Below are 22,697 nucleotides of genomic sequence, written 5' to 3'. Positions count from 1 at the left end.
GTCCTGCATGTAAGGAGTCTGGACAGTCAAACATCTTGTGGCACAGTGGCCAAAGTGACCCTTCAGAAGAGGAAGGTTCTGTTACACAATTTAAAATTGTGTTTCTGCAATGTAAATATCTTTGGTTTCCCCAGACACTTCTATACAAAGTCCTTTATAAACAGACTGTGTTTATTTCATATATAAATATATTTTTTTTTATTATTTTTTTGTAAAAAATGGATGAAGGAAATCAAAGAAATAGGTTAAGTGTCCTATTAAGGTGGATCCAGTATAAAATAGTGTGAACTTCACAAACTCAAGTAATTCATCAGAAGCAAGAAATTAGAGCCAGAGGTGAACATAAAAACACAGGGCTCTGGGACAGTTGCAAAATTTGAGGGTAAGAGCTTAAGCTTTGTGCACTCTGCAGAGTGAGCATTTGAAAAACCTTCTCTAGCTCGTAAGAGGCAAGGTTACCACAGCCAACAATGAACCACATGGCCCTGCTGTTTGTGCTTGTCCTAAAACAACATTGCCCAAACTTTAAGAGGTTATTTCTAGTTTCTGATGTCGAAATGAAAACTATGTTCTCTTCATTAGTCCTGTTCAATCTGTTCCCCTTGAGCCTACATACTTATAATCATTTCAGTCTATCCTGGTATGACAGTGGTTCAGTCTCCAAAGCGTTTTAGTTGAACTTCTCTGATTCATTTCTGTTATGACATTTCTCGTGTAAGCCTGTGTTTAAAACAAATATTATCCAAGTTCAGTGCCTCTAACAATGACGAGAATGCAGTGTGTCCTAGATTTGGTCACCTTAGCAATGCAGAGGACTTCTGACCACAAGTGTGATGTTTCACGTTCAGGTCTCAGCTCTGCACCCTCAACTTCTTTGTCTTCAAATAGGATGACAAACTTTTATTGCTCACCTCGTAAGACTATTGAGAAGATTAAAAGGGGTAACTTAGATCAGTGATCTGATTGAGAGTACAGCATTATGCAAACAAATGTTCATAATTGGGCTGATAATATTTAGACAATAAAGAAATGTATTTCTTTTTTTTTTTAACAACTATCTGATTTAGCAGTGTACCTGAGAAAAGAATTACTAAACCCTGAATGTTCTTTAGTCCTCAGTGGGTTATATGGCAATGGTCTAACCCAGCGATTTTCAACATTTTTCATCTCATGGCACATGTAAACTAATTACTAAAATTCTGCAGCACACACTAAAATATATTTTTTGCTGATTTGACTAAAAATTAGGTATCATTTTTTTCTTTTTTATTGAATTTATTGGGATGACACTGGTTAGCAAAATTATACAGGTTTCAGCTACACAACTCTATAACACATCATCTGACACTGACATGTACAGATCACCACCCCCCAAGTCAAGTCTTTGCCAATCATCATTTTAGGTATAATTTTGATTTATTCACACTGGACGGCTATTGTTGTATTGGTAGTTGCCATTTTTTAATTTGACAATCTAAGGAAAAAGCGGCCAGTGGCCCCGACTAAATAGTCAGGTATTGCATGTTTTAAAAATTCTTGCAGCACACTGGTTGAAAATTGCTGGTCTAAACAAACACAGAATTGGTAACCCCTTTAAACATTTTTGGTTGTTAATTTTCCTTCAAGCATTCAAAGGAGCCAACAACTCAACTAACTTCCAGTTTCTGTCCTATGAACTAACTCTGCACAAAGAACTTCAGCCAAACTTACTTCAGCAGTTACTAGCCTGAGGCTCTTGATAGAACAGAGGACTTTCTCTGTAAGCTGAGAACCAAAGCTGTAGAGAGGGCAGCTCAATTAAATAGCCCCAGGGCTATAGTGCTTCAACGCATAAGAGAAACATCTTACCCCACAGTGTCTTCCAGACCTCCTACTGCTCCACACCCCTTAAGTTACCTTTCTCTGCTGTCATCACTGGTTGAATTCTCCTCCAGGGCTCAACCATGGGTATTTTTCAGACTTAGGTAACTGGGGCAGATCTTTTTATAGTAGGATGGAGAAATCACCATATCATGACAGAGTAAAAACATAAAGTAATTAGGGCAGGAAAAATATTCTGTATGATATTATCACGATGGATACATGTAGCTATACATGTCTGATTGTGCATTTGGTCATGGGACCCAGATGTAGACAAATGTTGCCTTAGCTTAGAAAACCTCATTCTTCACAGCCCACAGGAGAAAACTGCAAGCAAGGCAAGGAAAGGTGAGTCCTCACTATTAGAAGGGGCTTTGGATCCAAGTCCAATATTAGAATGCCCATATCTGTGCTAGATTACATGGAGTGCTTTTTTCCCCCCTAAAATTAATTTGGCTTAAATGGCCTTGAACCAAAGAGGCTGTAAGCTGCCCCAGCAGGGAACTCCAAGTCTATCCTAAGCCCAAGGAACATGACCACTGCCTCTATTAGAGCCAAAGGAGCAAGCAGTCAGAACAGGGGCCACCTGGACCCTATTCTAGCCATTTTTTTGGTCGCAGTAGCCCTGAGCCCAATTTTAGATGGAGAGAAGAGTTTTTGGAAAAGGTGAGAGCTGGGTCAGCAGTTGGGTGGGCATCCCTCTCCAGCCATGTGTACTGGCTCAGAAAACAAGGTCCCTCCGTGACTCAAAATCTGACAGGTGCAGGTCCCCCTTGACCTTCTTGGGTGTGATGAGGGAAGCATGGAGGTGGGGAGATAATGGGAGAAGCATGCTTCCCCCAGAGACCTTCACCTTGGACCCTACTGAGGCAGACTAGTAAGAAGCCAGGAAAATTCCTTGGCAAGTGAAATGAGGAAAGCGAGACAGCTGATTCAAACGGCCTCATCCAGCACCCTGACCCACCTGCCCCGTTCTCCCTTGTCGACCTTCTCCACTGACGACCACTTCCTTAAGCATTAAGCCCTCAGGACAATCCAGGTCTGATCAGCATCAAAAGATCTTAGGAACAGAGCTTTGAGCTTGTTGACTACAGGTCCAGAAAAGCAGCAAACCAGATGAAGTGACACCATGGCTGACATCAGATGCAATGACCAGTGACCCCCTACCGTAGTGCCAACCAATCTGTTGAGTCCACAACCCTGAAAGGACACACCTGGAAAGCTGATGAATATTCTATTGAGATCCTCCCCTAAAACTCTCACCTTTAGAAAACAGATAAAAACTCTCGAAACAAAGGATCAATGCATGCCTTCACCTTTTTTCTCTGGTGTGTATCTTTGCTTTCTCGTAAGTTCAAAGGGCCCTCCTTTTACCTCTATTACCTGTTTGAGTCCATGCAGCCCAGCTGGCTCACTTCTCTCTCTCTGACTTTCTTTCCAAAGGGCCAAGGCAGCTCCACCTAGGCTCATTTCTGTTGCTATAATCTTGCCTCTCCTATCTTAAGCCCTTCCTTTGTTTCACTGTCCCCAGCTTTAAAAGATGTACTCTCGGTCCTGGCCGGTTGGCTCAGTGGTAGAGCGTCAGCCTGGCGTGCAGGAGTCCCGGGTTCGATTCCCGGCCAGGGCACACAGGAGAAGCGCCCATCTGCTTCTCCACCCCTCCCCCTCTCCTTCCTCCCTGTCTCTCTTCCCCTCCCGCAGCCAAGGCTCCATTGGAGCAGAGATGGCCCAGGCGCTGGGGATGGCTCTGTGGCCTCTGCCCCAGGCGCTACCCCTGGTGGGCATGCCAGGTGGATCCCAGTCAGGCGCATGCAGGAGTCTGTCTGACTGCCTCCCCGTTTCTAACTTCAGGAAAAAAAAAAAAAGATGTACTCTCAAAATCACCTGGACTCGTGTAGTGAAATCTTTCTTGCACAAAGTCAAGAACCAAGAGATGGCATCATCTTTAACACTACAGCCTCACTCCAGGAAGTCTATCTAAGGAAATAATTAGGTGCACGTGTAAAGCTTTACCTGATGAATGGTCATTACGGCATTACTCATGGCATTTAAAGTAATTCAGGTGTTGAGTGTTAAATAAATTCTGACAACTAAATTATGAGGCTTTTAAAGTAGATATGTTAAATAAAGGCTTTTAGCATATTAAGTTAGGGTCATCACCCTAGTGAAGCCATTTTCTTATGTCAAAGCCATTTTCAAGGAGTTCATCTTGTAGCTCAAGAATACTTAATATTCTAAATTTTGCATGATTAATCTATTTTTCCCCACAATTAAAGCATCAGGAAAAAGATAGTGCAATACCTTTCACAAACCCAAAGAAGAAGCCAAAAATAATACTCACAGACATTCTGAGCTGGACAGGACGTTAGAAATAGTGTAGTCCAATATCTGTCATTGTCCAGAGAATAAAACCGAGTCCCAGTGAAAGGAGGTGACTTACTCAGGATGAGTTCAGGACCAGAATCTTGTTTCTTTCCTTTGTTCCAAGGCAGGGCTCCTTCTGCTGCCCCTTTTTGAGACTGCAGGGTCCTTGTCATCCTGACAGGAATTTGGATTAGATCCTTTCATTTTTACTTTTCTTTTCTTTTTTTTTTTTTTCATTTTTCCAAAGCTGGAAACGAGGAGGCAGTCAGACAAACTCCCGCATGCGCCCGACCGGGATCCACCCGGCATGCCCACCAGGGGGTGATGCTCTGCCCCTCTGTGTGTCGCTCTGTTGCATCCAGAGCCATTCTAGCGCCTGAGGCAGAGGCCACAGAGCCATCCCCAGCGCCCGGGCCATCTTTGCTCCAATGGAGCTTCGGCTGCGGGAGGGGAAGCGAGAGACAGAGATGAAGGAGAGGGGGAGGGGTGGAGAAGCAGATGGGCGCTTCTCCTGTGTGCCCTGGCCGGGAATTGAACCTGGGACTCCTGCACGCCAGGCCGACGCTCTACCGCTGAGCCAACCGGCCAGGGCCTGGATTAGATCCTTTCAATTGACATAATCTCTGATTAAAATTGGCACCCAAATAGAGTTGCTCAATTCAGCAAATATGAATACAAGATGCCCAGTAAAATCTATCAGAAAAACAACAAAAATATTTTAGTACAAGTATGTTCTATATGTATGTGTGTATATATACATATATACTAAAATGTATTTGTTTATATATTTATAACATATATATTATATTAGTATATGAATATATATAAGGTCTACCGGAAAGTTCTGTCTGTTTTTGGAATAAAACAAAATATTGATACAAATTTTTCTTACCGTCAATAAACTTTATTAAATAACATAATTGCCATTATTATTAATGATTTCTTGCCAGCATGAGGGCAATTTGTATATCCCATTTTTGAAAAATGTTTTATCTTTTGATGCGAAAAATTGAACCAGTGCTTGTTTGATATCTTCTTCATTTTTGAATTTTTTGCCCTTCAAAAAATTTTGTAAGGACAAAAACAAGTGATAGTTGGAGAGTGCTAAGTCCAGGGAATATGGTGGATGCGACAGACATGCTTCTGTAGCATTTCTTCCTTGTTGAAATTCGTAAAAATTACAGTGGCGTAAATGAACTTTATCAGTAGCCATGGGTACACTATCGCTTCACACATAAGACTAACGTGAATCAACTTTGTTTTAGTTAATTTGCTACGTCAGTATGTATACATTAAGTGATAAAAATAGAGAGGCACATGTGTGCCAAATAAACATGTGCTTACATGTCAAAACTTGTGATAGAAACGGACAGAACTTTCCGGTAGACCTTATATTTAATGTATATATGTACACTAAAATTTTTTTAGTTAACATTCAAATTTCCCTGGGTATATATATTTTTAAACACTGGGTATACTTTTATTTGCTAAATCTGGCATCTCTACATTCAAAAAGAGATAGGACTGAAAGGTTGTAAGCATAAGAAAGAATGATCCATTTCAATGTCCTGATTCTTACAGATGAGAAACTGGTAGACAGAAGTTGTGACTTGCTCAAAGTTCCACAGCCATTGGGTGACTGAGTTGAGACTAGAACTCAGAGTGGATAACTCCCAGAGCCCCTTCTGACACACCACAGTATATGACATTAAAAAAAAAAAAGAATCTGGCCCTGGCTCATTGGCTTAGTGGTAGAGTGTCGGCCTGGTGTGTGGAAGTCATGGATCAATTCCCAGTCAGGGCACACAGGAGAAGTGAAGATCTGCTTCTCCACTCCTCCCCCTTCTCTCTCTCTCACTTCTCTCCTGCAGCCATGGCTCAAATGGTTTGAGCAAGTTGGCCCTGGGCGCTGAAGATGGCTTGATGGCCTTGCTTCAGTTGCTAAAATAGCTCAGTTGCTGAGCAACGAGGCAGTAGCCCCAGATGGGCAAAGCATTGCCTGGTAGGGGGCTTGCCAGGTGGATCCTGGTTGGGGTGCATGTGGGAGTCTGTCTCTGCCTCCCCACCTCTCAATTAGTTAAAAAAAATCCAACCTGTGAATCTTTGAAGAACAAAATCCTAAGGAGATGGTCTCATGTTCAGTCAATGCCCCTCCACACCTCTCTTAGGCTACAGCATCACAGTGAGGGCTTTCTGTGTTGCCAATCAGCTTAGTGCAACAGAGCATACTTTGAAGATCATTTAAAACAGAGGTTCCCAGACTCCAGCATGCATCAGAATCATCGGGAGTGTTTCAGACATTGCTGGGTCCCACTTCACGGTTTTGGATGCTGGAGGTCTGGGGTGAGATCAACCAGTTTCCAGGTTATGCTGACACTGCTGGTCCGGGAACCACACTGGAGAACCACAAACTTAGCTGATGCAGTCATGCGTATTCTGCATGAGTTTCATGATTAAACAAGAAAAAGAGGCCTTGGCGGGATAGCCCAGCTGTTTAGAGCATTGTCCCAATAAGCCAAGGTTGCAGGGGGTTCAATCCCTGACCAGGGCACATACAAGAATCAACCAATAAATGCACAATCAGTGAAACAACACACTGAAGTTTCTCTTTCTCCTTTCCTCTTTCTATGTCTCAAAATAACTAAATAAAAATTAAAAAGAAATCCATTTGTTGAGTAATATCATACGTTAGTCATATAAAACCTTATTCTCTGTGTTATTAATAAGACATTGTTTTTAGGGGTAAAATTAGTCTAAGTTTGTTGAGCTAAGACCAGTGAGACCAGACTACAGAAATGAATTACATGATTATGAGACAAATTTAGCTAGGAAGAAAAAGAAGACTAAGGAACAATAACTAGATTCAGTAATGGGGAGCCCGTGAACAGTTTGAAATACACTGCAGCCAGAATGTTCTGTGACTATTTCGTATCTTTCATTCCAAGCTCCCCGAACATAGCCATCCAACTACGTGGCTAATTGCAGCTGAATGAGACATTTTGTTGAGATTATGAAGGCCCAGACACAAAGTTTGGAGGCCTTTGTTTGATCACCTTGGTGGGAACTCGGTGCCCTATTTCCACCCGTGAAAGCTGGCGTCTCTGACACAGTTTCCCACTCCCCATTCCTCCCCCTTGCCTGTCACCGCAGCCTCCTAAACTGTCTCTGAACAATGACCACACTGTCACACCTCTCTTGGCTACTAAAGAAAACCACCAAACTGAAGTTTTCAAATTGCCTCTTCTCATCCGTGCCCTCCTCCAACTGGCCCCACGGTAGCGCTGAGCACTAAGGCTGAGTGGGCAGGTGCATGCTTCAGCACCTCACTTCTGGCTCTACATGTGGCCATGCATGCTGGCAGTGACTGATTATGTGACCTGGTACCAAACGGCGTGGCTCAATTCTAAAATCGCCAGAAAATGCTATTTAAAAAATCAAATTACATCTTCAAACTGAGGGGTCTGATAGATGCATTCTCAAGAAAGAGAAGGTTTTTCTTTTTGTTTTCTGGGAAACTCAAGAGGTCATGGTGTAATTCCATGGGGGAAGCTTAATTAAAAAATACCCATGGCAATAAATAAAGGGCAAAGGAGCAAGAGCTGCACCAGCCAGCCGTGGAGGCAGAGAGTGACCCAGCTCACGGCTATGGGCCCCCAGGAGCTCATTCTCAGCTTGTCTGAAGGCAGAGGCAAGTGGCCCCATGAAGTCAGGAGCTAAGAACAGAAGGAAATGGTTCCCTAACTGTAACTGCAGCCGGCAGCCCTCCCAGATAACAAGAATAGCACCTTACCTCCATGGAAAGTGCAGTGAATGCCGATTTCACATTTTAGCTGGCTATTAAAGAAATGGAAATTAGAATGAACTCCTTCAGGGATGTAAGCATGGTAGGCAATTTAATACGGAGTTCTGGTTTCCTCTCTACCTCTCAAATACCATGCCTGTGGCCCTGGCCGGTTGGCTCAGTGGTAGAGCGTCGGCCTGGCGTGCAGAAGTCCCGGGTTCGATTCCTGGCCAGGGCACACAGGAGAATCGCCCATCTGCTTCTCCACCCCTCCCCCTCTCCTTCCTCTCTGTCTCTCTCTTCCCTTCCCACAGCTGAGGCTCCATTGGAGCAAAGTTGGCCCGGGCGCTGGGGATGGCTCCTTGGCCTCTGCCCCAAGCGCTAGAGTGGCTCTGGTCGCAACAAAGCGATGCCCCGGAGGGGCAGAGCATCGCCCCCTGGTGGGCGTGCCGGGTGGATCCCAGTCGGGTGCATGTCTGACTGTCTCTCCCCGTTTCCAGCTTCAGAAAAATACAAAAAAATAAAATAAATAAAAAAACAAATACCATGCCTGTGAGTCCCTGCTGGGAGCCGGATGGAGATCAGGGATAAAGAATTGTAATATACTCCTAATAGACAAGGCCACGGGAGAAGCGGCATTGGCGTGCAGGATTACAGCAGTGAAATGCGAACAGGCTTGTCCTCCAGACTCTCACTGCCATGTCTCAGGGTCTTCACGGAGCCGAGCAGATACATCATGGGGAGAGGGTGGGCCAAGGCATGCTATGTAGAGAACCACTATTAGTTGTTGGTTAAACTGGTGTGCAAGAAGGAAGTGTCTTGGAGCAGAGAGGCTGAGCAATCCAGCACATGGTCAGGAGACATTTTTTCCTCTCCTGCAGTCAGAGGCTGAAGATGTTAACTATCTTACCTAAGATCAGCAGCTTGAAATGGCAGAGCTCAGACCTAAGCTGAGCTCTTCTGTTTCCACATCCACATCCCATCTGTGGTTCACACCACTCCACTGTCATGTCGCAAAGAGTGTTTTGATACAGAAGTAAACAGGCAAGAGAAAGGAATTGATTCCTGGGTTCACAGTTAAGAAGAGGATTAGAATCAAGCCCTTTCAAGAGTTATTGAAGATGCTATGGATTGAGCAGGTAAATGAGAGAGCACAAAGAGAAGGAAATAGAGTGGCCTGGAATGGGAGCAGGAAGGCAAAGAGGAGAAATGAGGAAAATGGTGAGTACAATAATAGCACATCCACCTTTGTAGTAGGCACTCTTCCAAGTGCTTTAACTGTATGAGCTATTTACATTTCATAATCTGGGGAGACAGGTGGGCAATTATTATTATTATTACTTTTTAATTTTATTTTTTATTGTCATTTTATAAGTGAGGAAACCGAAGCAAAGAGAAGGCAATTAGCCTACCCAAAGTCACATTGCTCGGTCATCCTGCCAATAAATAGCAGAACTTGGATTTGAACCTATAAAATTGGGTTTCACTCGGTGCACTTAACCTCTATGTTACTCTAGCTCTCCCAAGTGAGAAGTCACATGTAGAAGAAACACTGAGGTTTATGAGGTCCGGGAGCTGTCAATGAGTAGCAGTACAGGATGCGCTCAGCTGGTGGAAGAGCAGAGTGATGCCTCCCCTCATCCAAGACTAGGAGCGAGTGTGTCTGAGTAGAAGGAGCATGGATTTGAAACCTGCTCTGTCTCACATGAGCTGGGCCATCTTGGGCAAATCACATAACATTTTTAGTTCTCCATCTAAGTAATAGAGTCAGTAATACCTCTTAGTGACGAATTCAACAGAATCCTTATAATATTGGGCAAGTAGTAATTAAGCAATATTGCTCTGTTGCTACTCCCAAGGATACTCTATGGCAGTGGTCCCCAATCTCTTTTGGGCCACAGACCGGTTTAATGTCAGAAAATATTTTTACGGAGGGGCCTTTAGGGTGGGACAGATAAATGTATCACGTGACCGAGACAAGCGTCAAGAGTGAGTCTTAGACAGATGTAACAGAGGGAATCTGGCCATTTTTAAAAAAATAAAACATCGTTCAGACTTAAACATAAATAAAATGGAAATAATGTAAGTTATTTATTGTTTCTCTGCGGACCGGTACCAAATGGCCCACAGACCGGTACCGGTCCGCAGCCCGGGGGTTGGGGACTACTGCTCTATGGTATTTCTCAGAAAGTGTCATAGATTGAGTAATAGGGGACCCCTCTCCAACCTGGGGAAATTATTCTTCCCAAGAAAGATTTAAAACATTCCACCCATTGCCACCACATGCAGAAAAATGCTGGCCCTGCAGAGAGGATGCAGCCAGCAGAGAAAACAGACACAAATCATCCATTTCAGACAACCAGAGAGGTACTCACTATGCATTTGTCTGTTATGGGAGCAGGCAGCCAACATCTCCCAGAAGGTATTGGTGGCAGCGGCCTTTGTGGAAACCACTTGATAAAGGCTGAGCTTAAAGGGAAATTTATTCATGTTTTAGCGGGAAACTTATTATAGAGGGCTCGGTCTAACGTATGAAATAGGCATTTTGATATAGTGGTGTAGTAAACACACATAGCATCAGACACAACAGACAGACCTGGTCTTGGCCACACTGATCAAAGCTTATCTACAGTCCCTGTGAGAAAGCGCTGGACAGTGGGGTCAGAACTCATGGTTCCCTTCATAAGCGCTTTGCATATAGCCATATAAAAATCCACATATCGGGCCCTGGCCGGTTGGCTCAGCGGTAGAGCGTCGGCCTACCGTGCGGAGGACCCGGGTTCGATTCCCGGCCAGGGCACACAGGAGAAACGCCCATTTGCTTCTCCACCCCTCCGCCGCGCTTTCCTCTCTGTCTCTCTCTTCCCCTCCCGCAGCCAAGGCTCCATTGGAGCAAAGATGGCCCAGGTGCTGGGGATGGCTCTGTGGCCTCTACCTCAGGCGCTAGAGTGGCTCTGGTCGCAATATGGCGACGCCCAGGATGGGCAGAGCGTCGCCCCCTGGTGGGCAGAGCGTTGCCCCTGGTGGGCGTGCCGGGTGGATCCCGGTCGGGCGTATGCGGGAGTCTGTCTGACTGTCTCTCCCCGTTTCCAGCTTCAGAAAAAAGAAAAAAAAAATCCACGTATCGATCTCTCTATCCATAAACATATGTTCTTCAAAGAGTATGGTGCTCAGTCTTTGATGTCAAGTGTCAAGTTTAAGAAACCAGTCAGGACTGTTGTGTGAGCTGTCTAGACTTGGTGATCCTGATTACAGTCACAATACTGTGCCTGGAGTGGATAAAATAGGCAACTGGCACCCCTTAAAAAGTCTGTATTACTAAGGATTATTTACTTAATGTTATTAAAATATCATATGCAAAGCTCTTATAACAGCATCTTGTCCAGAATGGGCAGCATCATTTCTCAGTATCCTGGGTCTACAGATGACTGTATTTGCCTTGATGGAGATAACAGAGAGAAATTGAACAGACTAACCACCGGTGATCACACATCTCTACAGTCGTCAGTGGCTTACTAGAGTGACCAGCAAGGGAGAGCCCAGTAACATCCATCGAGGAGGACATTCTGACAATGATGCCCAGGCAGAGGCTATGAACTGATGAAAAAGGAAGGGTTCAAATTACGAGAATGGGATCTGTATCTGTTTGGAATACATATCCTGAATTTTGGCAGAGGCAGGAGATAGAATTAAACATTAACAGAGTGTGAGTTAGATTTAAAAAAGGGATGTTGGAGAAGTAGCTAGAACACTTGGTTGGGAAATGCGGTCAGGAGTGGTTAGGTAATACATTGAGATGATGCCTCCAGCAAAATCAAGACTAATCTGTGCCTTAAGCAGAACAGGAAGATGGGCTTGCTGCCAAGGCTGTCATATGCAGGAGAATGACGAACACTTCCTTGGGAGAAAGGGGGACGAGTGAGAGGAAGAGCAGAGTTAAGACTCCCAACTCTGCAGTATGACAAGAACAGTCTTGAAATAGATGGTGTGTCCCTGGCTACAGAAACGCCCAGCATACACTGTAACCTGATGATGTCATAGAAATAAAAAGAGGTGTGTGTGTGTGTGTGTGTGTGTGTGTGTGATGTGTGCTCCCGCTGGATGTTCTGGGAGCAGGGGGAACATTGGGTTTTTATACCAGAGTGTCAGTGTCCAGCCAGGTAGCTTTGGCCACGAGAGCCAAGACAAACAAACACAGAGATAAGGAAGAAAAAACAGTACCAAGCAGGATCAGATCCAGTGAACAGTGTACGGAGCGTGAGGCCAGAGGAGCGGGCAGGACGAGTGGCGAGAGGCGGCAGCATGTGATCTGTCAGGAAAATGGGCAAAGAAAAGAATGTCATTCTGTTTGATGTTTTAATTCTCTAAATGAGTGGGTCTTGAACTTGAACATGTATCAGCATTACCTGGAGGACTTGTTAAAACTGTGTGTTGGGGTGGATTTCTCCCCTTGCTAGGTCCCTCCCTATCACACACTCACTAATATTCAACTATAGATATCTATGATGATATCTCCCTTTCTGGAGGAAGTTCTCTAGCTAAATGCTTTTAAGCAATTAGGGGGAAGGTCAAAGGTTTTTCTTGAGTCTTTTATTTCTTAAAAATATCCAGCTGAATGTAATCGCTATCGCCATAGAGGCATATTTTGGAGTGGCAAACTCGGCTCCCATTAGACAGACTTCTGGGCTCCAGCCCCAGACTTTCTGATTTAGATGTAGGCCAGCGCCTGAGAATTTGCATTTCTAACTCATTCCCAGATGACCATAGTGTTGCTGGCCTGGGGGTCATACTCTGAGGATCACTGATCTAAAGTAAAGGAAGAGTTTGAGGGGTTTTTTTTTTATATTTTATTTATTGATTTTTAGAGAGAGGGGAGAAAGAGAGAGAAGGGGGAGGAGCTGGAAGCATCAACTCCCATATGTGCCTTGACCAGGTAAGCCCAAGGTCCCGAACCGGCAACCTCAGTGTTCCAGGTCGACGCTCTATCCCACTGTGCTACCACAGGTCAGGCAAGTTTGAGGTTTTATTTTGCAAACTTGGCACACCTGTGTTCTCAGAAGGCCCAGAGTTAAGCTTGGTCAGGGACAGAAAGAAGAAGAGGTCACAAACCAGGACGGTGCTAGGGGAGGAAGGAGCCAAGAGATCCAAACCCCAAACTAACTCGAGAAGCAGAGAGAGAAGGACCAGAGAGAAGGATCCTCAGCTCCCCGGGAGGACCAGGCAGACACAGACGGTCTGCTTGTGCAGCTGCGGTCCGGGAAAAGGCCCCTGAAATCAGAGATTTCTTCCCTTGCCTTGTGACATGTGTCTGAAATGCAATATTATGGTTCCATTTAAAACAACAACAAAACCTCCAGGCACTTTCCTCTGAACTTGTAACAAAATCAAACAGAGTAGGTAGTTTCAGTCTAAATCCTTGTCCCAGCCCAATTCCACTGTGTACTGGTGGATTCTGCCGCCGTCAGCTCACACCCTCATTGTTACCAGCTAAACGCCTGATTTATGTGCTGGCTTTGGGGCCTGAGATTATTCCTAATTTTGTATCTTGCCACCCCCCTTGCCCAACCCCCACAATGGAGCAATAATTTCCACATAATAGGTTCTTTTACAGAGTTAATAGGTATTAAATATTAATAACTAATAGTTGCTGAATTAAAGAAATACACAGGGGACTCTTTTTCATAACACTATCTGATTTTAAACCATTTATTTTATGCACACATACATGCCCTATGGTTCCATGAGTATCATGAGCTAAACCTGAAGTTGCAATTTGGCTTCTGGGCTCAGCTCTAACACTGAGAAGCAGGGGAAGCTTGGCTTCTCTCAGGTTATATGATTCCCCACCAGTCACCTGGAGACAGCTGCCTGGCTTATCTCATGGGAGTGTTCAGAAGAGGATCAAGTGAGATGGGTGAAAAGTGCTTTTAAACTCTTAGGAATGCTACCAATACAAGGGCTTCTCTAGATGTGACTTCTCTCCATTGTTCCCTTTGATGTGAATTCTTGGCTATTCAATGTTGATTCAGTCACTGGATGACAAACACATAGGACAGAGGTACCCCTGCCCTCTCCTTGAGAAAGGAAATCAACTCACCTTGAAGCTCTTCAGGGAAACAGTCCGTACTGGAACTAAGATCAAGGAGCAGATCCCTTGATATCCAATGATAAAATTAATAGATTCATATCAAAGGAGGAGCATGGGTTGTGCAACACAGAGGTAGTCATCAAACAGCAGCACGTGCTATGAGGGTCCTTCTGGAATGAGGCAAGTCATTATCAACTCTTAAGAGATTCGTATGCCACTCTAACTAAACCATATCTTGTTATAGATGTGCAGCTGATTTTTTATTTATTTTTTTTCCATTTTTCCAAAGCTGGAAACGGGGAGGCAGTCAGACAGACTCCTGCATGTGCCCGACCGGGATCCACCAGGCATGCCCACCAGGGGGCGATGCTCTGCCCATCTGGGGCATTGCTCTGTTGCATCCAGAGCCATTCTAGCACCTGAGGCAGAGGCCACAGAGCCATCCTCAGTGCCCGGGCCATCTTTGCTCCAATGGAGCCTTGGCTGCGGGAGGGGAAGATATAGACAGAGAGGAAGGAGAGGGGGAAGGGTGGAGAAGCAGATGGGCGCTTCTCCTGTGTGCCCTGGCCGGGAATCAAAACCTGGGACTCCTGCACGCCAGGCCGACGCTCTACCGCTGAGCCAACCGGCCAGGGCCAACAGCTGATTTTTTAGACCAAAGTACAGGACCTTATATTTACCATTGTTTAATGTTAAATTTTTCCCTTTGGGAAATACAAACTAATGTGGGCTCAGGGCAAGGACAACTAAATTTAACGGTGATAGTTTGAGGACAGGAGCGGGGTAAAGCAAGAGCCCCAAGCTATGTCTCCAGAGACATCTGTCTTCAGGTGTTGCTGGTGCAGATGTTTTTGCATGGATGCTCTTAGGTGTTCATAGTGTCCCATGCTTTGCAGAAACCCAGATGCACTACCTGCTGTGGAATCCTGTTTCCCATCTAAGAATCCCAGAAGGAAGTGGGGTTGGAGTTTCCATGCACATCCTAGGATTATTTCTTTCTTTACATCCAGTGCCCACAAACATGACCTTAATCATCTGAACTGACATCAGACTCAGCCTGTTTCTAGTGTTCAGGCACCTTTCCCCTTCTCCAAGGTCCTCTGAAGTTATGGTCTGGGTTGATGCATCTGTACATGGGTCCTCTCATTACCCCAGGATACAGCCTACGTTGGCTGGGAGGCTCAGGCATTTGGAACAACTCATCCCTTTTCAGATGTACTTTTCACTCATTACTGACCACCCGGCCCTGCCCTGGTTTGTTTGGCCCTGCAGTCTGGGGTTTGCAGTCTGATGGAGAAAGCTGAAGCCCATGGAAGGTGTTAGGAGTCTATTTGCTCAATGTCATTCCCAGCACATCGTTCTTAGTTTCAGACAGTTTACAGAAATAGCTTTGCAGTGTCCCTCTTTGATGCCTGTTTTCTGCAAGAAATACAGAATAATGTTAGACTTTCAGAAAGTCTGTGAGATTGATGAACCTTGTCTTGACCTCCCTCTATCTCCTATGACAGCCCCCCCATCTCTATGGGTGTTCTGTCTCACCTTTGGGGAATCCTGCCTGGCATACCCTGAAGCTAAAATAACAGAGAAGGTCTTTGGTAATGGACTAGAGGCAGAGTAGAAAACATGTTTTCTTTAGCATTACAATGTCCAGAAAATAAGTTGACAGGGACTTAATGTTGGCAGGATGAACAATCTGTTTACCCATCTCTCTCCCTGAGGTCAGATCACTATGAGGGTCTGTCCCCTCTTTCATCCCCACTGCTGGACCCCACTGAGCGCTGAAATTGCATGAAGCTGAATGATTGAACATTGACAACTGGCAACCTACCACAAGAAGGCATGGGGCTCTGAGGTGAACTGGGACAGGTAGAGACCATGGAAGGAACAAAGCAATTAAAAATGGCTCAGAGGCTGTGGGAAAGGTGGTAAGAGAGAAACAGGGAGAATTCCAGAACCAGAACTTTCTCTAACCCCCTGCAAGGGGTTGGCCATTTGGAGCATGTGAGAGTTTAGAGAAAAGACACTGAATTGATTGAACAGTCTGGAAGTTCAAGTTGAGCCAGAATGAATAATTCACTTCCTACAGTCCACTGTTTGGGACTGCGGGGTGTGGCACTGGACACTGAAACGGGCTGAAGGACTGCTCACACATAGTTCTTCTGGGAGGCTGAAGGCACTGGCTGGCTCAGAGCAGGCTCCTTGGCAATGTACTCCCCCCACTCCCATCGCCCCACCCTGCTGCTAAGATAAGGAACATAGAGCTCAAAGTGCACCTGGGCTGCATTCTTTCTCTGACAGGTTGTCAACTCATCCTTACTAAGATGCCAAACGAGTAGTAAGGTGCTATCTGTGAGACCTAACTGCATTCCATAACCTTAAGCCCACAAATATGCATTAACCGCCCAGCAGCGCACATGGCACTGTGATTGGCACTGAACCAGACAGTACCTGTCCTCATGGACCTCATTTTCTTTTTTTATTCATTTTAGAGAGGAGAGAGTGAGGAGGGGAGAGGAGCAGGAAGCATCAACTCCCATATGTGCCTTGACCAGACAAGTACAGGGTTTCGAACCGGCAACCTCAGCATTCCAGGTCAACACTTTATCCACTGTGCCACCACAGGTCAGGCTGGACCTCACCTTTTAATGGGGGAGTCAAACATTGGCCAATTGATCATAGAAACTATAAGAGGAAGGTGTGCATAAGAGAGAGCCCTGGTCACTAAGCCCACACAGGGGAACTTAGCCAGGGAGGGCCAGGAAGACTTCCTCCAGGAAATGACATTTCCTCCAAGCTCTGAAAACAAGTAGGACTGACTGGGTGAGTTCAGAGACGAGAGGGCATAGAACATTCTATAAAGAGATGAGCATGTATAGGACTGCCCTGAGGCAGAGAAAAACAGAGAAAGCTCTTTCATGTGCAAAGCTTCCGTGACAGGAGTGTCATGAGTCAGTAGGGAGGCTGGAGAGGAGCCAGGTCAGACAGGGCCTTGCAGACCATTTCAACACTCGAGGATTTACTCTAAGAACAAGGTGAAGCCAATTAAAGGAACTACATGGGAGAGTAAAATAGTTAAATTTGCATTTAAAAAATGCAAATGGTTGAGTATGGAAAATAGACCGAACATGGTCAAGGGAGCACGTGGTGAGTGAGATCAGTTGGGAATCTCTTGCAATAGTACAAATGAGCAATGGTGGCATGTTGCACAAAGGTGGTGGCAGTGATGAGGAAGAGAAGTGAATGGATTTGAAAGCTAGGTAGGAGGTTAATATCTGGATATGGGATTAATAGGATATGGTGGAAGGGAGCTGTCAAAATGGCCGGGGGAAATGCCCTTTTGATGGTGGAGGGAGGCAGTATGGGAAGAAATCAGGGTTGTGCTTTGGAAATGTTTGGGGGATATTGAAAAAAAAAAACATATGCTTCATGTGACAATCTGAACCTGCTATCAGGACCCATGGTAAACGCCACCCAGAAACAGTTCTCCAATTACAGACCAGCTCATATAATGAACTTGGTGACCTGGAATTTCTGAGGTAGGTGTCTAAAGGCAAAAGAGAAATGACTGAGAAAAGTTGCAAAATGACATTTTAAAACTGTATCGAAGCAAAGCCCCAGCATACTGCTTAAATATCCATTTTATAGCGAGTCTTTTTTTTTTTTAGGTGGAATTCACAGAAGATAATATTCACCATACTAACCATTTAAAAGTATACAATGCAGTGTTTCCACTATGTATGCAATGTTGGGCAACCATCACCATTATCTAATTCCAGAACATTTCCTCACCCCTAAAGGAAACCCTGTACCCATTAAGCAGTCACTCCCTGTTTCCTCTGCCCCCGTGCTTATTTGCATGCTTCATAATTTTCTTTTGTTGAAAACCAGACACTCAGAATGTTATAATGCGCCCACTCTGGAGTCAGACACTCTTCCCTCCCCAGGGTTTGTTGTTGATGCTGGTAGTTACTGTTTCTTTGTTTAGTGACTGTTTTAGACTAACTTAAAATAATCTGCATTCTTTGTCATTGTGCCCAATTAAGTGTCTGTTTGATTAACTTAATAGTCAGCTAGTAATTCAACAAAAATTTCCTGAAATGCCTGGAACCAAAACCATACAGTTTGTCAACTCTTTGCAGATGGCACGTGTGTGCAGCACGCCTTCGACACTCAGCTGGGCAGTTTAAAGCTCTGCATTAGTCATCACTTCCTGCTTGTGCAGCCAGAGGGGGAAGCTTAGAGCCTTCTCGGGTCTTTTCCACGCATATGTTCTGCCCTGGGTGTGTGTGTGTGGTGGTGGTGGTGTCTTCTAGATTCCCAGGAATATGTGGGAGCTTTTCAAATGCCTTATTCCAGAAGCATAAGCTTCCTCACAAGCTTTTTGGTCTGTGCACTGCGTATCTCACCTATGACCCCTTGCTCTGGCAGCAGTGGCTAATACATTTGCCTTTAAATGTTTCTGAAAAATCCCCCCCCCCCCCATAGCTATCTTTCTGCTCTGGGAGCGTTCTAAGCAGTGAAGCAAGGTGAAAGCAAGCTCTTTGTGTCAGTTTGGGAAGCCACCAGATAGGTCAAACCAAACAAGCACAACTGTCTGAACACAAGGTCTGCTCTATTTCCTCCAGCACCAGGAACCCACACCAGCACTGCAGGCTCCACCTTCAAGACTGCTCTGATGCAGGGAGGGGAGAATGGGGCCCGGATAAGCTCAAATGCCACGGAGATTTTCTAAGCTAACTATTGTCATTAGCTTCTTCCAGACTAGCAATGTCCACGTGCTATGAGTAGAGGACAGGAGAGTAGAACTGCTGAGCAGACACAGTCGGTAGGGTGAAGAAGATGAAGACAGGAAGATCCAACAGGGATCAAATATTTCCCTTTACACTATCTACCTTAATAAGTGATAATGGTTAAATATGGCACGACTAATTGTGCTAGGCGCTGTTTGGGAGTCAAAAGAAAGAGTCAACCTCATCTGGGCCCATAAGAAATGCTTAATTTTGCTGATGAGATAGCATCTGCTTGCCTTAAAGAGTGCTGGAATTAATTCAGGGGAGGTGGATGTATGTTGCTGTAATATGATTAACATTGGGATTTGCAGGGACTGCTTTAGGGTTTGTAAGGACTAGACCTATACTGTCCAGTATGGGAACTAGCTACATGGGTTCTTTATAATTTTAAAGCTAGATGAGTTAAAACGAAGTAAAATAGGAAGTTCGGATTTTCAGTCACAATGGCCACATTTCAAGTGTTCAATTGCTGCTTGTGGCTAATGGCTCCTGTGTTGGACAGTAAGTTCTGTCTTTGCAGAACGCTCTGTTGGACAGTACGGAAACCAACTCAGAAGGCAATTTATTTCTTCTGAGAAACTTAAAGCTCCTTGAACAAAAGCATATACCGCGGCCATGAACCATAAAAGACTAGAATGAAATACGTGCTCTGCTGGGTCTAGATTATGTCTTTATTGTGACATGGACTCCCTGGAGGTCTTCCTCAGTCTCATGATGGATAGAGGTGTCACCTGGAACAGAAGAACCCTTCTGAGAGTGAAGGGTATCAAAGGGAAGGGGCAACTTTGGGTTTTCCAAGAGGCTGTCCCTCAGACCTGTTCTTCTAAGGCTTATAAATTCACAACGGTCCTCCTTAGTTGGGCTGTCATGATGCTGCCACAGATGTAACGAGAGCAGTCACCTGGGTACCATTAGTAAGAGGGTCTTACCTCTCTTCTTCCCAATCTGATATCATACAATGTGGTCTGAGTAGATGGGGATTAATAGCCCATCTGCTAAATATTGTTTGCAGTTCACATAAAAGTCTCTGATCTGAGTCTTATATTTGCTCTCTCTTATTTGTGTCTTTTGGCCAAAAGGGTTTTGGACCTTGGTGGGAGGCTTTGACACTTCCCACTGGGCTAAATTATTCAACGTGTCTCTTCTTATCTTTGCAGATGAAGAAGCTGGACTCAAGAAAGGGGATAAACCAAATATGTAAAGAAAAGAAAATAATACTCTTGTGACTAAACATCAAACCTGTTGCCGAGGTTCCTGGCTGCTGGACTAAGGGAAACAAGATAGGCTGTCTAGACATCCGGTTCTCAGGTATGTCTTTCTAGGGCCAACTCCCAGTCACTACTCTATTTCTTTTCCTTCAGAGCACATTTCACTGTTTTTTTTAAAAATAAAGGTTCCTCATTATGAAAATAATAAATGCTAATTTTGAAACATGGAGCCTGACCTGTGGTGGCGCAGTGGATAAAGTGTTGACCTGGAATGCCGAGGTCTCTGTCTTGAAACTTCGGGTTTGCCTGGTCAAGGCAAATATGGGAGTTGATGCTTGCTGCTCCTCCCCCTTCTCTCTTTCTCTCTCTCTCACTTTTCTCTCTAAAATGAATAAATAAAATATTTTTAAAAAATGAAAAAGAAACAGGAAAACAAAATTTTTTTTATTTTTGTGACAGACAGTGAGAGAGACAGAGGGACTGACAGGGACAGACAGACAGGAAGGGAGAGAGATGAGAAGAATCAATTCTTTGTTGTGGCCTCTTAGTTGTTCATTGATTGCTTTCTCATATGTGCCTTAACCAGGGGGCTACCAGCAGAATGAGTGACTTCTTGCTCAAGTCAGCGACCTTGGGCTCAAGCCAGTGTCCATGGGGTCCTGTCTATGATCCCATGCTCAAGTCAGTGACCCTATGCTCAAGCCAGTGAGCTTGCGCTCAAGCTGGATGAGCTGTGCTGAAACCAGCAACATTGAGATTTTGAACCTAGGTCCTCTGCGTCCCAGTCCCATGCTCTATTCACTGCACCACCACCGGGTCAGGCCAGAGGCAAACGAAAATTTAAGAGGTTCTCTTGTAACTTTTGATTTTTTTTTTTTCATTTTTCCGAAGCTGGAAACCGGAAGCAGTCAGATAGACTCCCGCATGCGCCCGACCGGGATCCACCTGGCATGCCCACCAGGGGGCGATGTTCTGCCCCTCTGCGGCGTTGCTCTGTTGCATCCAGAGCCATTCTAGCGCCTGAGGCAGAGGCCACAGAGCCATCCCCAGCGCCTGAGGCAGAGGCCACAGAGCCATCCCCAGCGCCTGGGCCATCTTTGCTCTAATGGAGCCTCGGCTGCGGGAAGAGAAGAGAGAGACAGAGAGGAAGGAGAGGGGGAGGGGTGGAGAAGCAGATGGGCACCTCTCCTGTGTGCCCTGGCCAGGAATCAAACCCGGGACTCCTGCACGCCAGGCCGACGCTCTACTGCTGAGCCAACCGGCCAGGGCCAGATATTTTTGATTTTCATTCCTGCCTTTTTCTTTGCATAGGAATAATATGTTGTACATAACAAATTTATAAATCATATTTTTATAGTCTGATTATTTTTATTTGGCCCATTATGACTATTATTGCACGCCATGATAAAATTCTTTCAAGATATCATGCTTATTGGCAAGAATGGTAGTCCATCATGAAGACATATAAAAATTTATTTAACAATTTCTCTGTTGTCTGGTACTTACATTGTTACCAACATCTCTTATAGCTAAGCTGCAATTATCATCTTTGTGCCTAAATCTTTGTATCTCTAATTATTATTTCCTTTGGGAAATTTCCAGAAGAGAAAGATCTAGGTCAAAACTCAGCAACATTTAAAGGCTTTTGATCTGTACACAGGCAAAACTTCTTGAAAGAACTGTCTATATTTGCTGCTTCTATTTCTTACATTCAAGTGGTTTCATTATTATTAATTTTTTGTGTGTGTGTGAGAGAAAGGGACAGCCAGACAAGAAGAGAGAGAAATGAGAAGCATCATTTGTTCATTGCTGCACCTTAGTTGTTCATTGATTGCTTTCTCATATGTGCCTAGATAAGGGAGGGGGCTACAGCAGAGCGAGTGACCCCTTGCTCAAGCCACTGACCACGGAGTCATGACTATGATCCCATGCTCAAGCCAGCAACCCTGTGCTGAAGCTGGCGACTTCAGGGTTTTGAACCTGGGTCCTCAGCATCCCATGTCGATGTTCTGTCCACTGTGCCAACACTTGGTCAGGCTCAAGTGGTTTTAATTCAAAATAATCAATATGCTACTGTGGGATATCCTGGTGCAGACTGCCCTGGGCTGTGACAGTGCTGATAGGTGTAAACAACTCATCAAACCATGGGTCACCTTTGTAAGTATAAACCACTGTCAGGAAAGCTCCATGATTAGGAGAAAAATTCAAATATATTCTAATAAGTGGGTTGTTTGTATGAGAGGATATTTTCGCATGTTAGGAGATAAATAAAAATGCCTTAGAGAAATTCAATGAGTTAAGGCAGAAGAGTTAGATCTCTGTAAGTTTGAGTTTCTACCCAGAGCAAGGGATGGGAGGAAATGGAATTGTGAAGCTCAAACTTCTTTTGATCATGACATGTAATTCAGAAAACCATTTAATGATCTATGTTGCATGTGCACGCACACATCCTAATCTCTACACAAATGTACATATGTGTCTGTAATAAAAAGTAATCAAGTGATACTCCTACCACACACAAGGAACTTTGGTATTTTCTATTTTATTCCATTTAAGTGTTTCAAAATGTTGGCGAGGTCTGCTAAATTGATTTCACAGCCTACAGT

The 22,697-nt window shown here is 44.6% G+C and overlaps 1 non-coding gene across 1 annotated transcript; it reads left to right on the top strand.

The window, feature by feature from the left end:
* The first annotated feature begins 10,729 nt into the window (after nt 1–10,729).
* TRNAG-ACC (transfer RNA glycine (anticodon ACC)) lies at nt 10,730–10,805 on the top strand. The gene has a single exon. It is a non-coding gene; the product is annotated as a tRNA-Gly (tRNA).
* The last annotated feature ends 11,892 nt before the right edge of the window (nt 10,806–22,697 follow it).

The sequence above is a fragment of the Saccopteryx bilineata genome, chromosome 11, assembly GCF_036850765.1.
Source record: "Saccopteryx bilineata isolate mSacBil1 chromosome 11, mSacBil1_pri_phased_curated, whole genome shotgun sequence".
Lineage (NCBI taxonomy): Eukaryota > Metazoa > Chordata > Mammalia > Chiroptera > Emballonuridae > Saccopteryx > Saccopteryx bilineata.
This window is presented reverse-complemented; position numbering and strand designations above follow the sequence as displayed.